The sequence below is a fragment of the Lonchura striata genome, chromosome 2 (assembly GCF_050655825.1).
Source record: "Lonchura striata isolate lonStrDom1 chromosome 2, ASM5065582v1, whole genome shotgun sequence".
In the NCBI taxonomy this organism is placed as follows: Eukaryota; Metazoa; Chordata; class Aves; order Passeriformes; family Estrildidae; genus Lonchura; species Lonchura striata.
Window position 1 is genome coordinate 35,240,660 of NC_140704.1, and position 8,819 is coordinate 35,249,478.

At 42.1% G+C, this 8,819-nt stretch overlaps 1 protein-coding gene across 2 annotated transcripts in view; it reads right to left on the minus strand.

The window, feature by feature from the left end:
- The window catches only part of COLQ (collagen like tail subunit of asymmetric acetylcholinesterase), a 43,399-nt gene that overhangs the window by 32,326 nt on the left and 2,254 nt on the right, over positions 1–8,819 (minus strand). The window contains exon 2 of one of the 2 annotated variants that reach the window (XM_085573171.1): positions 5,720–8,169. The exons of the other annotated variant lie outside the window; for it this stretch is intronic. The gene's annotated coding sequence lies outside the window, so the exon portion shown is untranslated. The remainder of the gene's footprint in view (positions 1–5,719; positions 8,170–8,819) is intronic. 2 annotated transcript variants of the gene reach the window in all.

Sequence of the window (8,819 nt, forward strand, 5' to 3'; positions counted from 1 at the left end):
GTGGGCTTGTCCAGCCGAAACTGAGCCTTTAATCTGCTTTGTTGTCATTCATTCAGGCTCCTCTCAGCCTCCTTGCAAGGACAGCAGAGCACCACATGCTGCAGCCACCCAGCTCCAATCTGGACATCCACTGCAAGCCACAAGGGCACATTTTCCTCTTCAGTTAGGAAAGCTTAAGAGCTTGTTAAAGGTGCCTTTATTTACAGAGCAGATGCAGGTATTAAGCCCTTCTTCAAAATGCCAAAGATAAGTGCCAGCATTAGCAATGTATGCTTCTTTAAAGTGTATTTTTCAAACTTTTTGACCCAAAGTGTGCTTTAAGAACATATAAGCAGAGATGAAAATACAGCTTGTTTTTGTAGCTGGGTTGAACAGTCAAGTTAGTGAATTTTCTGCATCTCTCAGTCCATTTTTGAACTTGAACCTTATAGTTGATGGCTGCAATATATCCTTTCCTATAAATCAGATTAAATATGCCAAAGAAACATATCAAGCTTAGGTAATGATGTCTGTGTGGAGGAGGTAGTGACCCATGAAATTCCCATGGGAGTTACAATATGAGACACAGAGATGCAGCTCTGCCCTGCTACTAGTTTCCTTTTACTTAAGGAAGAGTCTTTACTTACTTCAGACTCTTTAAGAAACAGAGCAAAGCAGATCAGAAATTATTTCAATTAATTTTAGAACATGAAGAAATCCAGATGAAACCTTGCAAGTTTCTTTTAATAGAATCATAGCATTCTTTAGGCTGAAAAAGACCACTAAGTTCTAAATGTTAACCTAGCAAAGTCAAGAAAGCCTCATAAAAATTTGAAAGTGCCCCGTTTTTAATCTCTGCAGAACCACAGGCTATGGCAGCAGTACTTTGCCAGCGGATGCACACTCAGAAATTGTCATAAATAAATAAATAAATAAATATCTTTAAAAATCAGCCAGTGCTCCCAAAGCTTGACAACAGCACGATCCCTGGCACACTGCCTGGACAGCAGGCCTGGATATTCACCTGGCTACAGGAGCAAGGACACTCTGTCCTCCATCCCCACCTGACATTAAGCTCACGTCTCTCAGCAGCTCTGGCAGCATGGCTGGGGAGAGGGGTGGCTGCATCTCTGGGGCAGACCTAAAAAACACTGCAGACATGGCAAGATGTGGGAGAGCAAAGGGGCCTGTGGGATTTTTAAGCTAAGGAAAGGCCTTTTACTCCCTGTATGTAATATTTTGGACATTTTATCTGTGTGTATGTGCATGTATGCCAGAAGATTATACACTGTTCTCTCAGACTGATTGCAGAAGGAAAATTCTGAGATGAGTACTGGGGGAGAGAGAGGAGGAATTTCTTGTGTTGGCTCTGCATTCTGTTTCACAAAACAATGAAGGATCCCAGTAAAATCTAATGGGTGTAACACTTCAGTGGGTTATAAAACACCTTTGTAAAATAAGCCTGTGTTTTATAAATCCCAATAACTATTACAGGGTTCTGTGCAATTTTCCTTCTATTGCCTTTCACTTGCAGAGCTCCAGAGCTCTAGACACTGCTAAATAATGTTGACAATTCTTTGAGCCCCCCATCAGTTCATGAGAAACTGAGGCATAGAGAAGTTAAGCAAGTCCAGGGATAACTCAATTACAGTACCAGAAACAGACTTCCAATCTGGTGAATTACAATATCTCATCTCAATCATTTTATGAACCAGATCATAAAACGCAACTGCTCTTCCCACCAGAGCAATAGTAGAGATACTCTGAGCATTAAAGCCTAAGAATTTACTGTAATCTGTAGAAGAGCCTGAAGCCCAAAACATTAAAGCAGGATGGCCTGAAGGATTTCTTGCATGTCATTCACTGCCACACAGTCCTCTCCTACTTTGTGTAAGATCAGTAGCAACAAAGCTGAGAGACACCAGTTCCACTCTTTTGCAAGTGCAAGATAATAATCTGTCAGTGCTGGCGTAGATCAAACATGTACTTGACTTTGATGCTTTGATGTTGCTCCACCATATGCTCATACAGTCCCAGACAATCCCTACGAGACTGCGGGTGTTGCTGTGTGCTCAAAACGACTTCAGAGAAAAGCCTCTCAATTCTTCTTTGAAAGCTTGTTGCCATCAACTAGATTAATTCCTCATGTCTCCCCTGCTGCAACAGATTCCCAGGCCAGACGATTTTGTTCTTCTGCCTCTGAACGAAAAACCCAACTATAAATTGACTTTGTGTTGTAAAACATTGTTAACTTTGTAGTTTCAAGAAGCTGGTAAAAATACTCTGTAATCACTTCCCTGGGTAGAAGAAAACTGAAATTGTAGCACTGCCTTTACTTGTGTGCATTCCCCAGAAGCCTAAATTAATCCATATCCTCTTGCTAGGAAAATGGTCAACCTCTTTTCCCCACAGAGTTTCAGTTCTCCTCTGTGGTTTTCCTATACCCATCTGTCTTCCCAAATGCTCTTTTACCATCACAGCTGTGTGACTACAGAACAAGTCCCCACAATTTCCTTCCTGTTAAAGGGGTGATTCCTTGGAGAGAAGGGAAGAAATAGAAGACCTAGGCTGGGGTCTGTTAATTCCTGTAGAGTTTTTCCTCTCTTGTTTATTTCTGATCTTCCTCAAACAATTTGCCCTAGATTTGAAGGTCTTGCCCTGTTCTTTTTTGTCTTCTTAGCTGCAGCACAAGACAGATCTCCCAGCTGTGTCCTGGCTGAGTGCTGTGCTGCACCACAGCTGATCCTGCAGCCACACACCACCCTAGCCCCAGGAGCTAAAGACTGCAGGGATACAGGGTCTATTGTGACAACAAATGTCCTCCTGTCTAGACACAACTGATACTTTTCTATGGTTTTAGCTAACATTAGCACTTTCTTTTGCTGCAGTCACCAGAACTGCTGGTGCTTCTGTGCCAATAGCCCACTCATGGGAAGCCTCAGTGTCTGATAGAAAACAGATTGTCAAATGCAAGGAGGCTAAAATGTGGAGCCACAGACTGTTCCCCTCCTGTGCACGGGTTTTGTAATACTGACATGTCCACAAATGAACTCTCTGTACTAAAGGCAGAGGCCTACAAGCACCATCTGTCTGCAACTACACAGGGACTAAGGTGATTTTGCATCACTTTGTTTACTGGTGGAGCTTCTATCCTTTCAGTAAAAACACCTGATTTTGAAACAGATTGCTTTCCTGTGCTGGAATTTAAGCCTTCACCTTTCAGTCTGCTCACAACAAAAATCTAGTATTCACCAACATGACCAATGCCCATGGACTACGGACAGTGCTATCCTCATTCATGGCAATGGTACAGTGTGGACAGCTTGGACCAGCTGGATCTCCATGCCAGCTGCGGATCACTTTTAGCTGAGGTTCCCATTTTGTAAATGCTGCCTGTTGGAATCATTCATAGGTTACAGAGAAACCTCCAGATCAGTTACTGCTTCCTTTGCTGGAAGGCCAAGCAAGCACTGCCTCAGCTCCTGTACTGACCTATGTCCCTGGCAGCTGGAGGGCTTCTTCATAACCCAACAAGTGAATGTCATGATAGTCAACTTCAACAGCATTTCTCTGAACCCTTTCCATTTACCTGCATTATCACTTTCATTATCTTTTTTTGTCATTATCATTATCTTTTTCGATGAGACAAGCAGCTTGTCAACCAGTAATGCCATAAACATATCAGAAGGCTCTTCCTTCTCCTGCATGCAAGACCAGGGCTGTACTTATGGAGCTTTGCTGCAAACAGGTTCCAGCTTCCTCACTAGAGGCTATGTCCTCTTTCTGATTTTTATTTACTGCTGCAAGGCAAGGGCCCGACCTCCTGGACTACCTCTGATGTCCTTTCCTCATCCCTTACCCACAGGATCAAGTGGGCTCCTACTCACTGGTTTACTGTGAATTTCAGAGTGTGTCTGGGGGATCTTGACTATTGAGGATGACATCAGTATTCCCTTCCTTTGCCCTTGCTGAGAAGGTGGATGCAGGCACGGAGTCATTGACAGGCTCATGACCTGCACCAGAGTGGCAGCTCTGCTCTCACCTTACTCAGCACAGCATACACCACCAGGGAAGGTCTGTGAGTCCTAAGTGATTTCTTTCCTGAGTATCATCTACATTGACCTGAGCAGGACCCCCAGTTTGGGATTTTCACAGGTCATATCTACCAGGGGAGAATATACAGATAAAGTCAAATCAGATGGTTTATTAACTCTGCTTATTTAAAGACCCATTTACTTGAAGCAACAGTAACCACACCATACTAGGTTGTTAATCTGCTACCATTTCCAGCCTTTCCCCAGAGGCTGCTCAGGAACTGTCTTCTTTATCAGCTTAGAAGGCTAGCCACTATGCTTTCCTTCTTTTGGCTTAACTTTCCAGCTACCCATTTGGGCTATCAAATTAAACCAGCCGACCCAAGGTTATTTTCTTCTCTGAAGCTGAACAGAGAATCTACTGAAAGAATATTTTGTTTCCCTTTCAGGCTCATATGACTCACAAACAAGACAGAAAGCTCTCAAACATCCTGCCCCAAGACCTTTGGCAGCTCAGCTCCACAGCTAGGTGACTGCCCTCTCATAACCAACGATACTTTGCTTTCCTTCTTCTAATGAAGCTATAGCCTTTGCCAGTGGCTCGTTTCCATCAGGAATTTTAATCTAACAGCAGTTTTCCTGCTTATGTTTGTTCCAGGAGAAGCCCACGAATCAATGGTACCAGGATATTCAGCATCTCCTGAGCCTGTGATGACTTTACAGAGTAGAACCAGGCTTCCTTCCCTGGTCTGATATTTTTGCTTGCTAGTCACTCCTTGGGTCATTTTCCTAGCAGGTTCTGTCTGCTGCCTTTTAAGAATCTTCAAGCTTTTACTTTTCATCTTGTTTTAAATTCCTTATGCATCTCTTTCTCTTGCACTCTGATAAGTCATTCTCCTGTTATTTTACATAAATAAATATTTACAATTACTCTCTTTAGAAACAAAATACATCCACCTGACATCTTTTCTGTCCATTATGACAATAGTTAGGGTTCCTGCAGGGAAAAGAAAAACAAACCCTGATGATTGGCTCAGATATTCCAGCCCTGATCCCAACTCCCCCAATGTCAGGAATCATCCCTTGTTTCTGTATCCATTCTCTCCTGCTCTTTCTCTCACAAATGCACAATGACCTCTGCCCACAGCACAGCATCAGAGTGGCTCCCAATGTCCCTTCTCTGTGCTGCCCAGCCATGGCTGTCACCCCATACAGCTCTTCTTCACAGCCCACCTTGCCCATCACCATGGCTCCAACAGTGTCAGTTCACAATAAAACTGAATTCTTTCCTGCAGCTCTGCCACATGAAGTGTGGTTGCAAATATGTGCCTTCCTGACTCAAAGAGGATGAACTTAGTGCCCAGTGAGATATGTTCCTTTTCGTCAGGAAAATAATAGGACAAAGGCAAAGAAAATGTGGGGAATACTGCCAATAGTGCTCTGATATCCCATTGAGTTCTTTTAAATGATCCACCATGTTTCCAAAGGACTATGAATCAGTATTGACTGTAAGAGCCAACTGAATCAAGGGATGCACTTGTGGCATGCATAGAAGGCTAGAAGAAGCACTGAGATGCAGTTATTTTTCTTTAGATGCTTCTGGTAATTTAAATACAGTCCCATCTCTCTGCAAAACCTTGGGCCTAGATGAGCAGTAAAGGGGAGGAGAAGGAAGGAGGAGGAGAGGAAGAGGGTCTTTCCACTACCTGAATTTGGAAGGTGGGTTCCTTCAGTCTGGTTCTTACAAGGTGCAGTCCTACTAAAAAATGACTACAGAACTCAATGCCTTCATCATGTGAGTGCAGCAGTTCAGGAAACTCAGGGCAGAGCTCTGAAAAAGGAAATGTAAATGACACCACAAACACAAGTGGTAGAGTGGTAATCACATATCCTCTAAACAGAGAGAGAGAGATAGCTTTCCCAGGATTTTCCTAGGAAGCTGTGAGAAAGCTTAGAGAAAAGAATGAGAAAAAATTCTTATCTTCACTTGCTGCACTTGTTGTTGTGCACATGTGGAATGTGTTATGGAGATTTGTTTACCAAAGGGTGATTTCTTAACTGAATAATGGAGATCATATTTGGATTTCAAGGACCAATGTGGTCTGTCAGTAGCGGACTGTCAGCAAGAGCAATGAGTGTTTCTTAATAGAATAGTATAATATAGTGTAGTCTGATATAATAAAGTGATTGATCAGCCTTCTGCAATCATGGAGTCAATGCTAATTATCCTGGCTGGGGGCTTGTGGCGACATGATATGACATGGGTGGGGTATGACAGGTTACCCTGAAAATAACCTGCTGAGCTGCCCATCCTGGGGGTCTTCACTGCCATGTGGAACCACTGCTAGATGCTGTTTTAATATGTTATAATACTATTTCCTGGAACATTTTCTCTAGAAATGACACTTCAGCACTGTGAGACCCGACTCTTTGGATCTGACATGACATTCAAAATGCATCTAGAAACAAAGATGCACTGTTGCTTGAGATTGATGGGACTCTAAGGTGGAGTTAGCAGAAAACAAAGATCCAGCTTATTCTTCTTTCCCCAATTATTGTACTAACACTTTTCCACCCTACAGTCTGTTTCCCCTTTGCTTTATAGTTACTACTTTGTGGCTTGTAAGCTTTTTTATTTCTGACCTGTTGCTATGCAAAGATATGTAAGGACAGAAATAAAAGTACTCTTAGGCTAGAAGTTTCCAGACATACCTGGAAAATACCTGAATGTTTTTTGCCAACTACAGGAAAGACAAACTATCGCTTAAGAACATTCTCTCTGCTAAATGGGATTGGTTTCAGAATTTGAATGTGCACTGCTGAAATTCATTCTTTAAATGTGAAATTGCATCCTGGTGCTGAATACAAATAATTGACTAAGCTGATAGAGAACATTTGAGCAATCACTAAAATAACTGAGAATGTAAGTGGAATTAATTCACCTTCAGTGTAAATGGAATTAATTCATCTTCTGTCCCCACTGTCAGATTTCTACCAGAAAAATGAGAACTTACTGCTTTTTTCTTAGAAGTTTCTTAAAATGCAGATGCAACCAAAGCACTAAAGGAATAGCTTATTATATATTTTTAATACCAAACAGCCCTGATTAGCAAGTAACAATGACACATAGGTATGTCTCAATCCAGCCTTGAGGCTGTGAGATTATGACAGAATCTTTGGCCAACTGTTATTTTTTCCACATTTTATCAAGCAAACATTGACAATACATGCATGACAGGAGCCTCACTAACAGTTTGCTGGGTATAAAGGTGATTTTCAGTGTTTTGGCCAGAAGAACAGAGTGTGGGATTTTACCATAGAACAGACTGTGGGGTGGGGGTCTGCCCAACAGGGTCTTGCGGACAAGAACCCAGGACTGCCCTATGGAAAATGCTCCACTACAAGGAGCAGGCTCTGGCATTTTCCTTCATGTTTACTTCTTCTACTATGGTTTCAGCAGAGATGACAAGTCTTCCCTCTTTTTAAGGGCAGTTTATCTGTTGAACTGTTATTTAACAGGACAGCTCAAATGTCTTCTGTAGACACACAAATGTGTGGCACAGGAGAAGGCAATAGAAACATCACATTCACAAAGTTCTTCAAAACAAATTTTGAGGTCTGATGTTATTGCAAAGCAATTTGGAATATATCAGGGAAAATAAATCCTGGTGACTCCTGTACCTCACTGTTAACTAACCTCAACACAATGGAAAAAGCACACCCCAATTGAAAAGAAATGGTAACAAATTTAAAGGCTTTTTTAGCATCTTAGAGAGCTTGAATGTAATCTGTCTAAGATACTAAATGGGTACAGCAGAGAGATAAAGGTACAGCCTTTAAGTCTACATCTAGGGTTTATTTTATGTACAGGCTTAAAATACGCACCCCTTTGTTCACTGTGAAAGCCATGGGGAGGATCTATAGGTATAGCAGGCCCTGACCTGCCAACCTCAGTTGAACCATCTCAAATCTAACACTGAAGGAACACAGGACATTAGTTAGAAGCATCTGTATTGATTCAGAATAACAGACAGAAGATGGGAGACAGCAATTTGCCATAAACTGGTGAAAGTTCCTCAGAGAAGATGGAGTCAGAGCTCTCGCTTTCCCCTTCCTTCGCACAGAACGTGACCAAAGGGAAGTCTTGCTGCTGAAACTGTAAAATCTATTAAGAGGGATTTCCAGTGCCCTGGCTCAGCTGACAACTAATTTGTTTTGTCTTTGCCTAGCAGGGATTTTCCATGCAGTGGACTCTTGTTTGCTATGTAAGTCATCCGAGTATTTGTTAGTGTCATAGCCAGAGCCAGATGATGTTTATTCTGCTAACATCCAGTCGGGCTCTGGCAGCACTCATTGAGGTCAGGGCTTTATTTATAGAAGCAGATATACATTGAGATTAATTTTCTTTCTCTTGCCGTATTCTACCTAAACTCATCCAAAATAGAAAGAAACATGCAGACATGCAAGTAATAAACTAATTGGGCCAGATCCATGCATTAGCACAGCACCACAGAGGCCAATGGAAAAAAAGCATTTTTGAACAGCTGAGGATCTTGCCCATTATTTCTCATGGGGAAGGGAAGGGAGGGGTTTAAAACCAGAAATTATAAAGCAAAAAAGCAAAGCCAACCAAGCAACAAAATGTCCTAACTTGTGGCAGAACCAATCTGCAATGCAAACCCCTCAGCCGAGATTTGCAATTCAAAGTTGTTTTTTTTCCTCCTGTGCTCCCAATCATCAGAAAGTGCAAGAATCAGAGTGCAGAGTGCTCCAAGCGAGGAAAAGTAATGACTTAATGCAATTTAC